A 16,247-nucleotide genomic window follows, 5' to 3' on the forward strand; every position below is an offset into this window, starting at 1 on the left:
TATATACATCGAAGAAGCAACGAGGGCAATAAAAGGAAGGTTCAAGATCGGGATTAAAATTCACGATGAAATGATATCAATGATAAGATTCGCTGATGACATTATCATCCTGAATGAAAGTGCAGAAGAATTGCAAGATGTGTTGAATGGAATGAGCAGTCTAATAAGTACATAATATGGATTGGAAGTAAATAGAAGAAATACGAAGTAATGAGAGGTAGGAGAAATAAGAACAGCGAGAAACTTAACATGAGGATTGGTGATCACGAAGCAAATGAAGTTAAGGATTCTGCTACCTAGGCAGCAAAATAACCCATGACTGACGGAGCAAGAAGAACATAAAAGCACACTAGCTCTGGCAAAAAGAGTATTTCTGGCCAAGAGAAGTCTACTAGTAGCGAATATAGGTCTTAATCTGAGGAAGAAAACTCTGGGAATGTACGTTTGGCGCATATGGCAGTGAAACGTGGATTGTGGGAAGAGAATCGAAGCATTTGAGCTTTGGTGCTACAGAATCATGTTGAAAATTAGGTGGTGTGATAAGGTAAGAAATGAGGAGGCCCGCCGCAGAATCGGCGAGGAAAGGAAAACACTGACAAGAAGAAGGGACAGGATGATAGGACATCTACTAAGGCATCAGGGGATAACTTCCATGGTACTAGAGGGAGCTGTAGAAGGTAAAAACTATAGAGGAAGAGAGAGATCGGAATATAGCCAGCAAATAATTGAGGGCGCATGTTGCAATTGCTACTCTGAGAGGAAAAGATTGGCACAGGAGAGGAATTCGTGGCGTTCACCTCAAACTAGTCAGAAGACTAGTGACTATAAAAATGAAAAAAAGTAAAAAAGAAAATAGAAAATTATTCTATATGTTTAATCGTTTTAAAAATTATTACATTTAAGTTTTTATCTTAATAATTATTTTTTTCTTTTTAGATTTGTGTGTGTGAAATTTTTCAATTGTTTCCGAACATTTTGATGAGATTACAACAGACAAGTGGTAAATTTCAGGTTTATTTCAGTTCTCTTCCCCTGAATCAAACTGCTATTACTTCCTCCTTCGTACATTTTGCGAAATGACCGTGAAGGTAAAAATTAGAAAGAATAGAATTCACATTGAAGCTTATCGCAGCGTTCTTACCGCGAACATGCGCGACTGGAACAGGAGAAGGGAGAAATAGCAGTGTTACACAAAGTACCCTCCGCCACACACCGGACAAGAAAGCGAAATAATATTACATTGTCATCCAGTTCTGAGCTATGTTGAAAGTTTCAAGTCCCTATCTCATCGGGAAATTAGTTTAAAATGAATTACAAAATTTGACAGACATGAAAGCGACCTAACAGAAACTTGTGAAAACGACACAAGTACAGACAGTTGAAGAATTGTTATAAGGGTGGGGGGTTGGGGGGGGGGGGGGAAGGAATGAAGGAGATCAGAATACACAGACACCGTGATGGTACAGAAGAACGCTTTTTCAGAAGGAGGAAGATTTTCAAGTGACTTGGATGGAGAAAAAAACTGGTAGGCACCGGAGGGATTCGAACCCTCGATCTCCTGTTTACTAGACAGGCGCTTTAACCAACTAAGCCACGACGCCGTTGCGGCATGTGTGTGCTTATAGAAGTATAAGAATGGTATCTGCATTTGAACGGCTGGTCCCTGCAGCTGGTGCGCGGCCTCGAGCTGGCGCGGATGACGTCATCAGTACACTTGACTTTTCAGATAATGGCCCATATAGAGCCCTTATCTTGCAGAGAATCGCCTCCTTTAACTGGCAGGAAATGGGTACAGTAGTACTCCAACATTTGCTTTTAGCAGTATCCACATCCCAACGGCAACTCAACTGAGTACAGGACCGCACTGAGAGGTTAGCATACGTTTGTGCTAACATTCGCACTTCTGCATTTCGCTTGCGCGAGGAATGGACGGGAGAACTGTTAAATGCAATGAACAATTGACACAACACTACACTGGCGACGAAAAAGGAAAAGGCCAGTGAAGAGTAAAGAGAACGGGAAATACAATGACCTAAACAGTGAAGCGGCGTAATGTGCAGGGTGATTCCGTGATGATGTTACAAACTTTCGAGGATGATGGAAAGGTGTAAATATATCAACCTGAGGTAAGGAACCCTGGTCCGGAAGAGACCGAGACGGAAGTTATAAGCAAAAGTCGTTCTGACAACTCTGACAGTGGAGTACATCAACCGGTGTTGTTGTTGCAAAGATTGTAGGGTAGGCAGCTTTCAGAGGTGGAAGTATGGACCGAAACAAGGATAAAATGTACAGTAAACATGGGTTCTGAAATACATACTTTAAGAGCTATGGGCATTTGTTCATTCGAAGAGACGTATTTTACAGTATAGAAGATGACCAAGTGCTAGCTCTTAAGTTTTGCATTTTAGAGCCCATGTTTACCATACTTTTTTTCTTGTTTTGGTCCATGCTACCACCTCTGAAAGTCGCCTACATTATAATCTTAGCAACAGTAGCAGTACATGTATGCCTCTGTCCGAGGTATCAGAACGATTTTCGCTTATAACTTTCCACTCGCTCGTTTCCGAGCCATGGTCTCTTTATCTCAAATTCACACATTTACCTTTCTCCATCACCCCTGGAAGTTTGTAACATCATCACAGAATAACCCTGCACAATAGAAGACGCGAGAAAATTCTGATGTGCTCTACATTTGATTGGTGAAGAAATGCAGACAAGAGTAGATTTGGTCTCACGAATATTATAGACCAGCCTAGTTTCAGAATTTCACGTCTCTTAGAATCAATTTGTCTGTTGTGAAAAAAGTATCTGAGGAGAAAGTGAAGGAAGCATATTACACTCCACAGAGGGAAATTAAATTGTTAGTGATCCACCAGAGGCGTGCATAACAGTTAATAAGCATTTCCTGTAAACTTTCAGCAAATGGAATCAAAATTTTCTTGGTTCATACAAACATCTAAATCTTTTAGGCGCTCATGTTCCCAAACACGTCGCATGTAGCAACAAGAAGAGCGAGGACTTACATATGATCAGAAATCAAGCAGGGTAATGATAACCAGTGCACCATACATACAGCAGTCAGTCACTTTGGCAATGTTCCTTTCAAGAGCGGTCAGTTCGTTCTTCTTTGAATCATCAGTCTTCTGAATAGTTTGATGCGACCCACCACGAATTTCTCTCCTGTGCCAACATCTCAGAGTAGCACTTGTAACCTTTGTCCTCAGCTATTTGCTGGATGTATTCCAATCTCTGCCTTCCTCTACAGTTTTTGCCCTCTACAGCTCCCTCTAGTACCACGGAAGTCATTCCCTGATGTCTCAACAGATGTCCTATCATCCTATACCTTCCCCTTGTCAGTGTTTCCCACATATTGCCTTCCTGTCCGATTCTGCGTAGAACCTCCTCATTCCTTACCTTATCAGTCCACCTAATTTTCAACATTCGTCTATAGCACCACACCTCAAATGCTTCGATTCTCTTCTGTTCCGGTTTTCCCACAGTCCATGTTTCACTACCAAACAATGCTGAGCTCCAAACGTATATTCTCAGAAATTTCTTCCTCAAATTAAGACCTATGTTTGACTGTAGACTTCTCTTGACCAGGAATGCCCTTTTTGCCAGTGCTAGTCTGCTTTTGATTTCCTCCTTGTTCCGCCCGTCATTGGTTATTTTGCTGCCTAGGTAGCAGAATTCCTTAACTTCATCTACTTCGTGACCATCAATCCTGATGTTAAGTTTCCCGCTGTTCTCATTTCTGCTACTTCTCATTTACTTTCGTCTTTCTTCGATTTACTCTCAATCCGTATTCTGTACTCATTAGACCGTCCGTTCCATTCAGCAGAGCCGGCCAGTGTGACCGAGCGGTTCTAGGCGCTTCAGTCTGGAACCGTGCGACCGCTACAGACGCAGGTTCGAATCCTGCCTCGGGCAAGGATGTGTGTGATGTCCTTAGGCTAGTTAGGTTTAAATAGTTCTAAGTTTCCTGTTACAACTATCCTACATATCATTCCTATAACTTGATATCTACATAAGCCTAGTTCCTCATCCATGTGTGCTACCACTCTTATAAGGGAACCTCCCCATCGCACCCCCCTCAGATTTAGTTATTAGTTGGCACAGTGGATAGGCCTTGAAAAACTGAACACAGAGATCAATCGAGAAAACAGGAAGAAGTTATGTGCAACTATGAAAAAAAAGCAAAATATACAAATCGAGTAGTCCATGTGCAAGATAGGCAACATTAAGGAATGACTGAGCTTATGAGCGCCGTGGTCCTGTGGTTAGCGTGAGCAGGTGCGAAATGAGATGTCTTTGGTTCAAGTCTTCCCTCGAGTGAAAATTTTACTTTCTTTATTTTCGCAAAGTTATGATCTGTCCGTTCGTTCATTGACGTCTCTGTTCACTGTAATAAGTTTAGTGTCTGTGTTTTGCGACCGCACCGCAAAACCGTGCGATTAGTAGACGAAAGGACGTGCCTCTCCAATGGGATCCGAAAACATTTGATCGCAAGGTCATAGGTCAACCAATTCCTCCACAGGAAAACACGTCTGATATATGCTATACGACACTGGTGACGGCATGTGCGTCACAAGACAGGAATATGTTGTCGACCCACCTAACTTGTACACTTTTGGCGAATGGGTAAAAAGATTCTTCTACCTTGCCCGATTTAGGTTTTCTTGTTTAGGTGTAGCGTCAACATACTACGGCGCAGTTACCTCGCATCGGACGGACGGATAATAATTGTCTGAAAATGAAAATTTAAACTTTTCACTCGAGGGAAGACTTGAACCAATGACCTTTTCTTCCGCAGCTGCTCACGCTAACCACGGGACCACGGCGCTCCTAAGCTCAGACATTCCTTAATGTTGCCTGTCTTGCGCATGGACTACTCAGTTTGTATATTTTGCTTTTTTTTCATAGTTGCACATAACTTCTTCCTGTTCTCTCGATTGATCTGTGTTCAGTTTTCAAGGCCTATCCACTGTGCCAACTTATAACTAAATCTGAGGGGGGTGCGATGGGGAGGTTCCCTTGTTAGAATGAAATATTACTCAGCCAGTATTGTGCAGTCTATGGGGCACCTCCGTCGTCTACGGGAATGCAACAAAGAGTGAACTCGTGTCCCACAGTTTGTAGCAGGCTGGCTGGCATCCGCACTGCACTCAGATGCTCGATTTCGAAATGAGCTTAGAGGCGGTCACCAGATCCCCTACCACAAGTCTCATCCCTTTGTGGCACAACAATAATGTTTTATTACTTCAGACACACGTCTCCCTTTAATAGGAGTGCTTACCTTTCCTTTTTTTATTAAACTGGATCGATTACTGTGCCACTTCTGTAGTTTTAGGATTCGCGATTTCGTACCTTGGTCCGATCCCACGGTTACGCCGCCGTTTGAAAATCTCCCTCCTGTTGAGGGGTTGCAGGCGTGAGAAATCGCCTGCCGTTTCAGCACCGGCCATTTCGAGGAAAACACCTCTGGAATGCACTGCCCCGGGGTCAGCCGGAAACTTTTGCCGCCAGACTGGCTGCATCGCTGATTTTGTTGCCCCAAGCAGATCTGGCGATATAGTTACAGGGTTATTACAAATGATTGAAGCGATTTCACAGCTCTACAATAACTTTATTATTTGAGATATTTTCACAATGCTTTGCACACACGTACAAAAACTCAAAAAGTTTTTTTAGGCATTCACAAATGTTCGATATGTGCCCCTTTAGTGATTCAGCAGACATCAAGCCGATAATCAAGTTCCTCCCACACTCGGCGCAGCATGTCCCCATCAATGAGTTCGAAAGCATCGTTGATGCGAGCTCGCAGTTCTGGCACGTTTCTTGGTAGAGGAGGTTTAAACACTGAATCTTTCACATAACCCCACAGAAAGAAATCGCATGGGGTTAAGTCGGGAGAGCGTGGAGGCCATGACATGAATTGCTGATCATGATCTCCACCACGACCGATCCATCGGTTTTCCAATCTTCTGTTTAAGAAATGCCGAACATCATGATGGAAGTGCGGTGGAGCACCATCCTGTTGAAAGATGAAGTCGGCGCTGTCGGTCTCCAGTTGTGGCATGAGCCAATTTTCCAGCATGTCCAGATACACGTGTCCCGTAACTTTTTTTTTCGCAGAAGAAAAAGGGGCCGTAAACTTTAAACCGTGACATTGCACAAAACACGTAAACTTTTGGTGAATTGCGAATTTGCTGCACGAATGCGTGAGGATTCTCTACCGCCCGGATTCGCACATTGTGTCTGTTCACTTCACCATTAAGAAAAAATGTTGCTTCATCACTGAAAACAATTTTCGCACTGAACGCATCATCTTCCATGAGCTGTTGCAACCGCGCCGAAAATTCAAAGCGACCGAGCGAGGTGGCGCAGTGGTTAGACACTGGACTCGCATTCGGGAGGACGACGGTTCAATCCCGCGATCGGCCATCTTGATTTAGGTTTTCCGTGATTTCCCTAAATCGCTCCAGGCAAATGCCGGGATGGTTCCTTTCAAAGGGCACGGCCGACTTCCTTCCCCGTCCTTCCCTAATCCGATGAGACCGATGACCTGGCTGTCTGGTCTCCTTCCCCAAACCAACTAACCAATTCAAAGCGTTTGACTTTGTCATCGGGTGTCAGGGCTTGTAGCAATTGTAAACGTTAAGGCTTCTGCTTTAGGCTTTTCCGTAAGATTTTCCAAACCGTCGGCTGTGGTACGTTTAGCTCCCTGCTTGCTTTATTCGTCGACTTCCGCGGGCTACGCGTGAAACTTGCCCGCACGCGTTCAACCGTTTCTTCGCTCACTGCAGGCCGACCCGTTGATTTCCCCTTACAGAGGCATCCAGAAGCTTTAAACTGCGCGTACCATCGCCGAATGGAGTTAGCAGTTGGTGGATCTTTGTTGAACTTCGTCCTGAAGTGTCGTTGCACTGTTATGACTGACTGATGTGAGTGCATTTCAAGCACGACATACGCTTTCTCGGCTCCCGTCGCCATTTTGTCTCACTGCGCTCTCGAGCGCTCTGGCGACAGAAACCTGAAGTGCGCCTTCAGCCGAACAAAACTTTGAGTTTTTCTACGTATCTGTAGTGTGTCGTGACCATATGTCAATGAATGGAGCTACAGTAAATTTATGAAATCGCTTCAATCATTTGTAATAGCCCTGTACTTGACAAGAAGCTTTAATCCGCTAAAGGAAGGGGACGATTATATTCAGTGTTCGGGGCTGCCGCTCACTTCTTTGCGCGAGTGAGGTTAAGATGCATGAGTTAAATGGCGAAGATAGCAGAAAGAAACGTGGAATGCGTTTGGAACCCGGCTCGGTGCATAAAGGCGGTGCAGCGACACGGGACTGGAAAGCGGGTGAAAGGGGAGGAAGCGGCGATCAGGCGGCCGTGTTCCGACACGCCCCGCTGAGCGCCGTGTTGGACTACCAGCGCCGTGTGCGTCTGCAGGGGTCGACGCTCTGGCCGTGCGAATGCGTAGCGGCCGAGTCCACCACTCCACTGCCTTAAGGCTGTCTCACTAATACAGTTATGGAAATAAGTATTCATACAGTAGGTGGTGACGAACTACGATAATGTGTTGGGATAGTAGATCACCCACAGCGCCGATACGAATAAGTACGATGATGTAGCGTCAGATAACCGTGTTCTTGGTAATGAAGCTTCCCGTATGCCATGAATCTATTCCGGGAAAAAAAAATATGTTACACTCCGCACGGTGTACGACAGGGCAAAATGTATTCATACAGCGGACTACTTTCAACCAGCCGGCCATTGTGGCCACGCGGTTAAAGGCGCTTCAGCCTGGAACCGCGCGACCGCTACGGTCGCAGGTTCGAATCCTGCCTCGGGCATGGATGTGTGTGATGTCCGTAGGTTAGTTAGGTTTAAGTAGTTCTAAGTTCTAGGGGACTGATGACCTCAGATGTCAAGTCCCATAGTGCTCAGAGCCATTTGAACCAGCCACTTTCAACCAAACAAACGGCTGACGCAGCCCCGGAGTGCATGCCACATTCGTGTAGTCGTGTGGTGGCCGTAAAGCAACAGCACGTCGGACGTGGGTACCGTGGATCAGCAGAATGGGCTGCAAGGGGAGGGAAACGACTATTGAGGAACGAAACATCGTTTCGCTGAGGGTCATCATAGAAAGTTTAATGAGCTTCTTAGGTATGTCAGCCTCTTCCAATAGGCTTGTTTAAAGTCGATATAAAGCTGGTGTACTGTATTACTACAGTATAAAAATATTGGCTCTCCAGGAAATTAGGTGGATTAATGCCAGTGACGTAATCGCCACATAGCCATATTTTCACGGAAAAAATGCGTTTTGTATTTCATTTATGAATCTATTGACATGTTTCACGCCACTGGGAGATCCCACAAATTCTTATACCGGCAATATGCACGTAAAACCACTCTGTAATACAATATATACGCTAAACGTTACTATATTCTTTGCTTCAGTAGCTCTTATTAATTCGAGATCAAATGATTCCTCAGGATCTGAGCAGGTTGGACGATAACTCTTATCAGTTTCGCGAAGATCAGTGGAATAAGTCTTGAGATTTCAAGCCAAGTGGCTCTAGTCTGGTTCATCGTCCCCAAAATTTTTTCTATGTGATGGCACCAAATTAAGTTGTAGAATTACGATCAATTAAAGTGGAAAATATCACGTAGAAAATATTAGGGGAAGGCGAAGCAAAGACTGCGTTTCATCGGCAGAACAGTTAGAACATGCAATATGTCTGTTGAAGAGACGACCTACACGAGCTTGTCCGTCCTTTCCTGAAGTATAGCCTCGTAGTGTGGCATCCTTACAAGATAGTATCGACGGAAGACACTGAAAAAGTTCAAAGAAGGGCAGCTCGTTTTGTATTATATCGAAATAAAGGATAGGATATAAATATGTGATAAGCGAGTTGAAGTTGCAAACATTAAAACAAAGGCGCTTTTCGTTGCAGCGAGAACTTTTCACGAAATTTGAATCACCAACTTTTCCCTCCGATATTGTTGTCATAAGATTGGTTTGATGCAGCGGTCCATTTTAGACTGTTGTGTGCGAATTTCTTCATCTCTACATAGCCACGGCAACCAGCATTCACCTGTACGTGCTTAATGTAATCGAAGCTCGCTCTCCTACAATATTTACCGCCTCCCCCCCCCCCCCCAGCTTCCATTCATTACCAAACTGACAATTCCTACCTCATTTTTGTCAAGTAATGCATAATCCCCCCCCCCCCCCCTTTCCCCAAATTCTATTCAGTACCTCGTTATTTGTTATTCGATCTGCCTGTATAATCTTCAGCATTCTTTAATAGCACCACATTTCAGAAACTTCTGTCTTGTCTGAGTCGCCTATACTCCACGTTTCACTTCTGCGCGAGGTTGCGCTCTACACAGATACCTTCAGAAAAGGAGTTATGTTACATGTTAGCATGTTCCTCTTTTTCAGAAATTCTTTTCTTGCTGTTGCCAATAAGCCTTTTACATCTTCCCTATTTCGGTCATCATCATTTATTTTGCTGGCCAGATAATGCTGTTCTTCCTCCTCGTAAATATGTTGTTGATCGCACCGTTGCAAACAGAGAGGTGACTATCATAATACGAGGGTGAGTCAAATGTGCAGAAGTGGTACAAAGCTGTATTACTTTTCAACATAATCTCCAAGCTGTATCACTTTTCAACACAATCTCCCCCGCGTTCAAGTCCTCCAGCGCTTACAAAGTGCATAAATTCCTTTAGAAAAAAATTCTTTTGGTAGACCGCGCAACCACTCATGCATCACGTGGCGTACTTCTTCATCAGAACGGAACTTCTTTCCTCCCACTGCGTCTCTGAGTGGTCCAAACATATGGAAATCATTTGGGGCAAGGACTGGTGAGTATGGTGGGTGAGGAAGACACTCAGAATGCAGGTCTGTGATTGTTGCAACTGTTGTACGGGCAGTGTGGGGCCTTGCACTGTCATGTTGCAAAAGGACACCTGCTGACAGCAATCCACGTCGCTTTGATTTGATTGCAGGCGGCAGATGATTTCTTTAGGAGATCTGTGTATGATGCACTGATGACAGTGGTCCCTCTAGGCATGTAATGCTCCAAAATGACGCCTTTTTCGGCCCAAAAGAGAGTCAGGATAACCTTCCCTGCTGATGGTTCCGTTCGAAACCTCTTTGGTTTTGATGATGAGGAATGGCACCATTCCTTACTCGCTCTCTTCGTTTCCGGTTGGTGGAAGGTTTCGTTTCCAGTCACTGTTCTTGCAACGAAGCCATCACCTTCTCGTTCAATGCGCCGAAGTTCTTCACAAGCATTAACACGTCGTTCTATCGTTTCAGGAGTCAGCTGCCGTGGCACCCTCTTGCAGACACTTTGTGAAACTGGAGCACATCATGCACAATGTGGTGTGCTGATCCATGTCTAATCTGTAAACATGCTGCAATGTCATTCAGTGTCACTCGGCGGTTTTCCTTCACTATGGCTTCAACTGCTGCAATATTCTGTGGAGTCACAACTCGTTGTGCCTGACCTGGACGAGAAGTCACACCATTTGCGAACTTCCTACTCCATTCGTAGACTTGCTGCTGTAACAAACATGCATCACCTGAACCTTCATACGTCGATGAATTTCAATAGGTTTCACACCTTCACTACGCAAAAACCAAATAACATAACGCTGTTCTTCCCTGGTGCTTTATACTGATACTGCGACGGTATGTGTGCATCTGCACTATGCTACCACCTACAGGCCATTCTGCACGCTGTTTGTAGCACGCTTACCAACTTACAGGATAACGGCGCGAAATTTCGATTTGTTATTACAAATTTAAGGTTTTCATTTGACTCACCCTCGTATAACAAGAGTAAAGCAGAGCGCCCAAGTAAACATTTTTCCGTGGTTCTATTTGAGGATGGAGTGACATGAGAAAAAGTCGGAAAGTGCTTCTATTAAATCTCTGTCAAGTGCGTTAGTGTGAATTGCGGATTACTCAGGTAACTGTTGATATAGGTACACATGCTACTAGCCAATACCTATTACGCGTTCTAGCTTACTTCAAACTGGTACTGAACTCGTTGTGCCTATCGGACAGTGTAGGATGCGACTCTTTTTCATGGTGGGAAATGGGTGGGGGCGCGGGGATGGGTGGCGGTGGTGTAGAGGAAGGGGCGGGGGGTGGAGACAGCGCCGCTGCCTCTCGCTAATTTCGAAACAAAACTACTACAGTCGCGATCAGTGTGTCAGGCAACAAAGCTCGCGTAAATAGTTCCGTGGCTACTCGTTCAAATGGCTCTGAGCACTATGGAACTCAACATCTGAGGTCCTCAGTCCCCTAGAACTTAGAACTACTTAAACCTAACTAACCTAAGGACATCATACACAACCATGCCCGAGGCAGGATTCGAACCTGCGACCGTAGCGGTCGCGCGGTTCCGGACTGAAGCGCCTAGAACCGCTCGGTCACACTGGCCGGCCTGTGGCTACTGTTTAAGACGCAGCCTTAGAACAAAACTCAGTCCATGGGGCTACTGAAGACAAGTAAACACTTTACCAGAGAAAATTTTAGAAGAGTTTTGACTGCAACCAACTTCATTGTTAAAAACTGTGGTCGCTGTTCGTCTGTATCGAACGTGACAAATGATACGGTAGAAGCACGAACGTGCACGAATCATACGTGTACTATGGGCAGTACACCGTACAGCAGATTTACCCAATGAGTTGCCAAAACCACGGGCGCGCCCCCACCAAAAACTATCCTAGCCTACTTGTTCCTTTCTTCTGCCTGTGAGTTACCGCTGCCTCTACTGTAATGCACGTGTCACCACAGTGTCATTTCTGAAATGTCATTTCGTCCAAGTAACATCATAAACAAACGGCAGATACCGCCGCTAACGTGGTTCATTGGATCAACAGTTCATATAGCTGCCCACTACACAACTCACTCATATTCAACAACTGAGGCCTTGCTAGTACTTCCCTACGGCAATATAGGATTTCAAAGGTCGACGAGGGGTGCTGTAGTAAATATGCTATTTGACCCAAAGCTATCGATTTTTTTTTTCAGATCAGAGATTTATCAAACCGTTTCATCTCACTCTAATTTCTCATCAGAAGACGCCCTAAATATAAGCTCCATGTCTTATCCTTGAAAGTGCGCAACACACAGAGGGTAATGTGCCCTCTATAATAAAAAAACAGAGTTAACAGATCAACAACGAACTTAAATGGATGTCTTACGACGCCCGCCCCGAGCAGATGCAACGAACTAAAGCAAACAAAATGAGAATTAAAAAAAAAAAAAAAGCGCTAATGCGCTGCTTCCTGGACTGGGGTTGGCGCGCCGGCCCCGGATCGAATCCGCCCGGCCGACTAATGACGAGGGCCAGTGTGCCGGCCAGCCTGTATGTGGTTTTTAGGCTGTTTCCCACATCTCACTAGGTGAATACCGGGCTGTCCCCAAGTTCGCCTCAGTTACACGACTCGCAGGCATTTGAAACACGTTCGCACTATTCCTTGGATTACACTCAATGCAGACAATTGGGGTACACACATTCCATCCCAGGGTGGTACAGGGTGGCGACAGGAAGGCCATCTGGCCACTCGTTAACATTAACGTGCCAAATCCGGTTATCCATAACAGCAGACCCCGCAAGTCGGGATTGATGCTTGGAAAGAGAGAGATTGATACAGTGGAGCTGGCCAGTGTGGCCGTGCCGTTCTAGGCGCTTCAGTCTGGAACCGCGTGACCGCTACAGTCGCTGGTTCGAATCCTGCCTCAGGCATGGATGCGTGTGATGTCCTTAGGTTGGTTAGGTTTACGTAGTTCTTAGTTCTAGGGGACTGATGGCCACAGATGTTAAGTCCCATAGTGCTCAGAGCCATTTGAACCATTTGATACAGTGGAACTAGTATACAAAATAATTGTTTTCAAGTTCCTGATAGAGAACAGATGAAGCCAATGGACATGGCTTGCTAGTCAGAGATTCTGAAGTTTTTTGCAAAGTAGGGATTAAAAGAAGCTTATTTAAATATCAAAATAGTTTTGAGGATATTTATGACAGTATCAATGACTATAGGACCTTGTGATCAAAGTTTCAGCAAGTAAAGGATGATAAAAAAAAGTACTTATGGTAGAGTATAGGTGAAATTAGATGGATTCGGCTACAAATGCTAGACGAATCACAATACGGCACCTATGGTGTGAGTTGAACATTAAACTAACAGTACTATGCACTGTGACTGACCACATAAGTTTGGCATTCAACAGTTGTGGCACTGTTAGGTAAGCCCATCCACTACGGCAAGGTCGTACCACGTCGGATGGCAAAAATCGATTTTTAGTTTTCCTGAGGCCAAAAACCGCATAAAAAGCAGTAATGAAATCGGTTTTTAATTGTCCTGAGGCAAACTGAGATACAGTCGTGTTCCCTGTCTTTTGGCTCAAATGGTTGGTTCAAATGGCACTGAGCACTATGCGACTTAACTTCTCAGGTCATCAGTGGCCTAGAACTTAGAACTAATTAAACCTAACTAACCTAAGGACATCACGCACATCCATGCCCGAGGCAGGATTCGAACCTGCGACCGTAGCGGTCGCTCGGCTCCAGACTGTAGCGCCTAGAACCGCACGGCCAGTCCGGCCGGCCCTTCTTTTGTTTGCAGCTTACAGCGCCATCTCCGCATACTGCACTGACAGTGAATCAGCTGCTGCAGAGGCATTTTGGAAGTGCTAGAATTATCGGCAAGCGTTTCCCAACAGCCTGCCATCTAGATCGCCTGATCTTAATCCGCGTGACTTCTGGTTGTGCGGTTATCTGTAAGATGCTGTGTTCAGTGTCCCAATTACAAAAGTAGCTGAACTGAGGAGACGTATTGCGCAACGCATTCTCAATGAGGCCCCTGAGCTACTCGGTTCTGTTGTGCAACATGCTGTTTCTCCATTTCAACTTGTAGCAGAAAGCGGTGGACAGCATACTGAACATGTATTGCGCCAGTCTCACGACAATTAAAACCCGATTTCATTGTTGCTTTTTATGTTGTTTCTGGCCTCAGGATAATACTAAAAACCTTTTTTTCCCATTCGACGTGGTACGATCTTCCCATGGTGGATGGACTTGCCGAACAATGCCACAACTGATAAGGTCAAATTTGTGCAGTCATGGACATTGCACAATACGGTTGGTTTAATGTATGTGCACACTGTAGCCGTCGTATTGCAATTAATGTGTCATTTGTAGCCGAACCAATTTAAGTTCTGACGCTTATAGCGCCATCTCGTGCCAAAATTTTCGTTGATTCTTTTGCTTCCACAGCGATTCTTTCTTGTTCGGTAATATTCCGCTCAAATTTGACATCTTTCTGAGCAGCGGTGCTTCGTTTTTACAGCGTTTTGAAACTGGAACTTTAGTTATAATCATCTTGTATAATGAAACATAACTCCCGGAAACGGATGTTTTCTGAACTCTTAATTATAGACTTTTACTTTTGTTTCTGACTAGTAATTTATGAGGGACAAATAAAATCTGTTATTTGGTTCCCCCCGTCTGCCCTCGGCTGTGGTGTGTCATATTTGTGCCAACTTTTTAGTGCAGTCTTCAAGTGAGTGTTCAGTGTTGTGCGCCTTTCCAAAGTGTTGCGTACAGCTGGCCGAGGTGGCCGAGCGGTTCTAGGCACTACAGTCCGGAACCGCGCTACCGCTACGGTAGCAGGTTCGAATCCTGCCTCGGGCATGGATGTGTATGATGTCCTTAGGTTAGTTAAGTTTAAGTAGTTCTAAGTTCTAGGGGACTGATGCTCTCAGAAGTTAAGTCCCATAGTGCTCAGAGTCATTTGAACCTATTTGTTGCGAACAGAAATCATGCTGTCGCTGGGTGTGATTTTTATATTTCTTGCGAACAGAAACCAGACTGTCGCCGTGTTTTTCAATTGTCTGTCTATTATTTTACCTGTCTGCTTCCTGTGTATTTTATTAGCATCACCAATCCTTTGTTTTATGTTTTAAGTTCCACAGTTTTCCGCCATTTTACCCTTTAAGTCACCGATTTTATCGCCTGCTTTAATTATTTATTATCTTCATTTTTTAAAACAAATTCTGTTGGCTGAAGAGCGGCATACTAAGCTGCTGCCAACCCGCCCCCTTCGGGGGAAATCGAAACTCAATAAAGGGAAAAAAAAGAGTATCTGTTATTCATCATACAGCTCGGTGAAACGAATGTACGGTTGCTGCCACAAGCAACAAGATATAGATTTCGTGTTACTTTCAGTTTTTTTTAGGAAGTTTATCCAATTTTTAATTTTTTTGATAGAATGGTTTGTTTTATTTGTTGTTTGCAGTATTTTACGTCAGTATGGTTCATGTAAGTAACATTTTAACAAGGCTTCATTTTTATTGAATAGACGTAGAAAATTACGAAATGGTAGCTTCGGCAGTTCTGGCAGGGGCGCAGGATCACCACGGTGCTGTTCTGCCGCAAACCACTTTCGAAGCGTGGGCAGCGCGTGCTGATATTTAGTAAACTCATATTGCGCAATGCGCGAGACAAGCAAGCAATTTCTTCACAGCTAATTGCCTATAAGGGCAGCGGTGCTGCATGACTTAAAAAGCGAATGGTGGTGGGCCGGGATGGGGGGGGGGGAGAGTTGTAGGTGGGGGAAGACGATTGTACAGAACGAATGTCGAGCTGTGGAGGGGGAGGGGTGGAGGTAAACGCTGAACCAACGATGTCTGTCGAGTGTTTGTATTTTCTCTGGCGCTGCTCACGAAAGCAAGAGAAAGCGCTTGCGTCCGTGTACTCTTCATCGGCACACACTTCAGCACTCGCCGTCCGTGACGCTACCTGAGGTCTTTTAATACCTTCGTTGGATTATTATTTTTCTTTTCGAAATCTCTGCTTCAAATTATAGACCGTTTATCACTCCCGATCCAAGGATGAAATTTCTTCATCTCGCATAGGAATCCAATCGGAGAATACTTGATCTGTCGACTCATGAACGTTGATCGAGGTTCTGCATGTGCACGTTGCAGTTGAAATAGCGCCAGTGTCGGCCACCGTGATTCTTGTACCGGTTGTGAACCAAATGTAAATCAGTTTTGTCAACTCGTTAACTGTTGCAATCTTTCGGAGTTATCACAGGAACAGATGTCCACCATTAAAGGTTAATTCCGGTATTGAAGATTTTTATTTGGAAATAATGTCGTGTGGTTTTCAACCTAGTGGAAGCCTCTCGATTTGACCCCCCTTCGACGACGTGCTT

The 16,247-nt window shown here is 44.7% G+C and overlaps 1 non-coding gene across 1 annotated transcript; it reads right to left on the reverse strand.

The window, feature by feature from the left end:
- Positions 1-1,527: 1,527 nt before the first annotated feature.
- Trnat-agu lies at positions 1,528-1,601 on the reverse strand. Its single transcript has one exon. It is a non-coding gene; the product is annotated as a tRNA-Thr (tRNA).
- Positions 1,602-16,247: the final 14,646 nt, after the last annotated feature.

The sequence above is a fragment of the Schistocerca piceifrons genome, chromosome 2 (genome assembly GCF_021461385.2).
Source record: "Schistocerca piceifrons isolate TAMUIC-IGC-003096 chromosome 2, iqSchPice1.1, whole genome shotgun sequence".
Taxonomy (NCBI): domain Eukaryota; kingdom Metazoa; phylum Arthropoda; class Insecta; order Orthoptera; family Acrididae; genus Schistocerca; species Schistocerca piceifrons.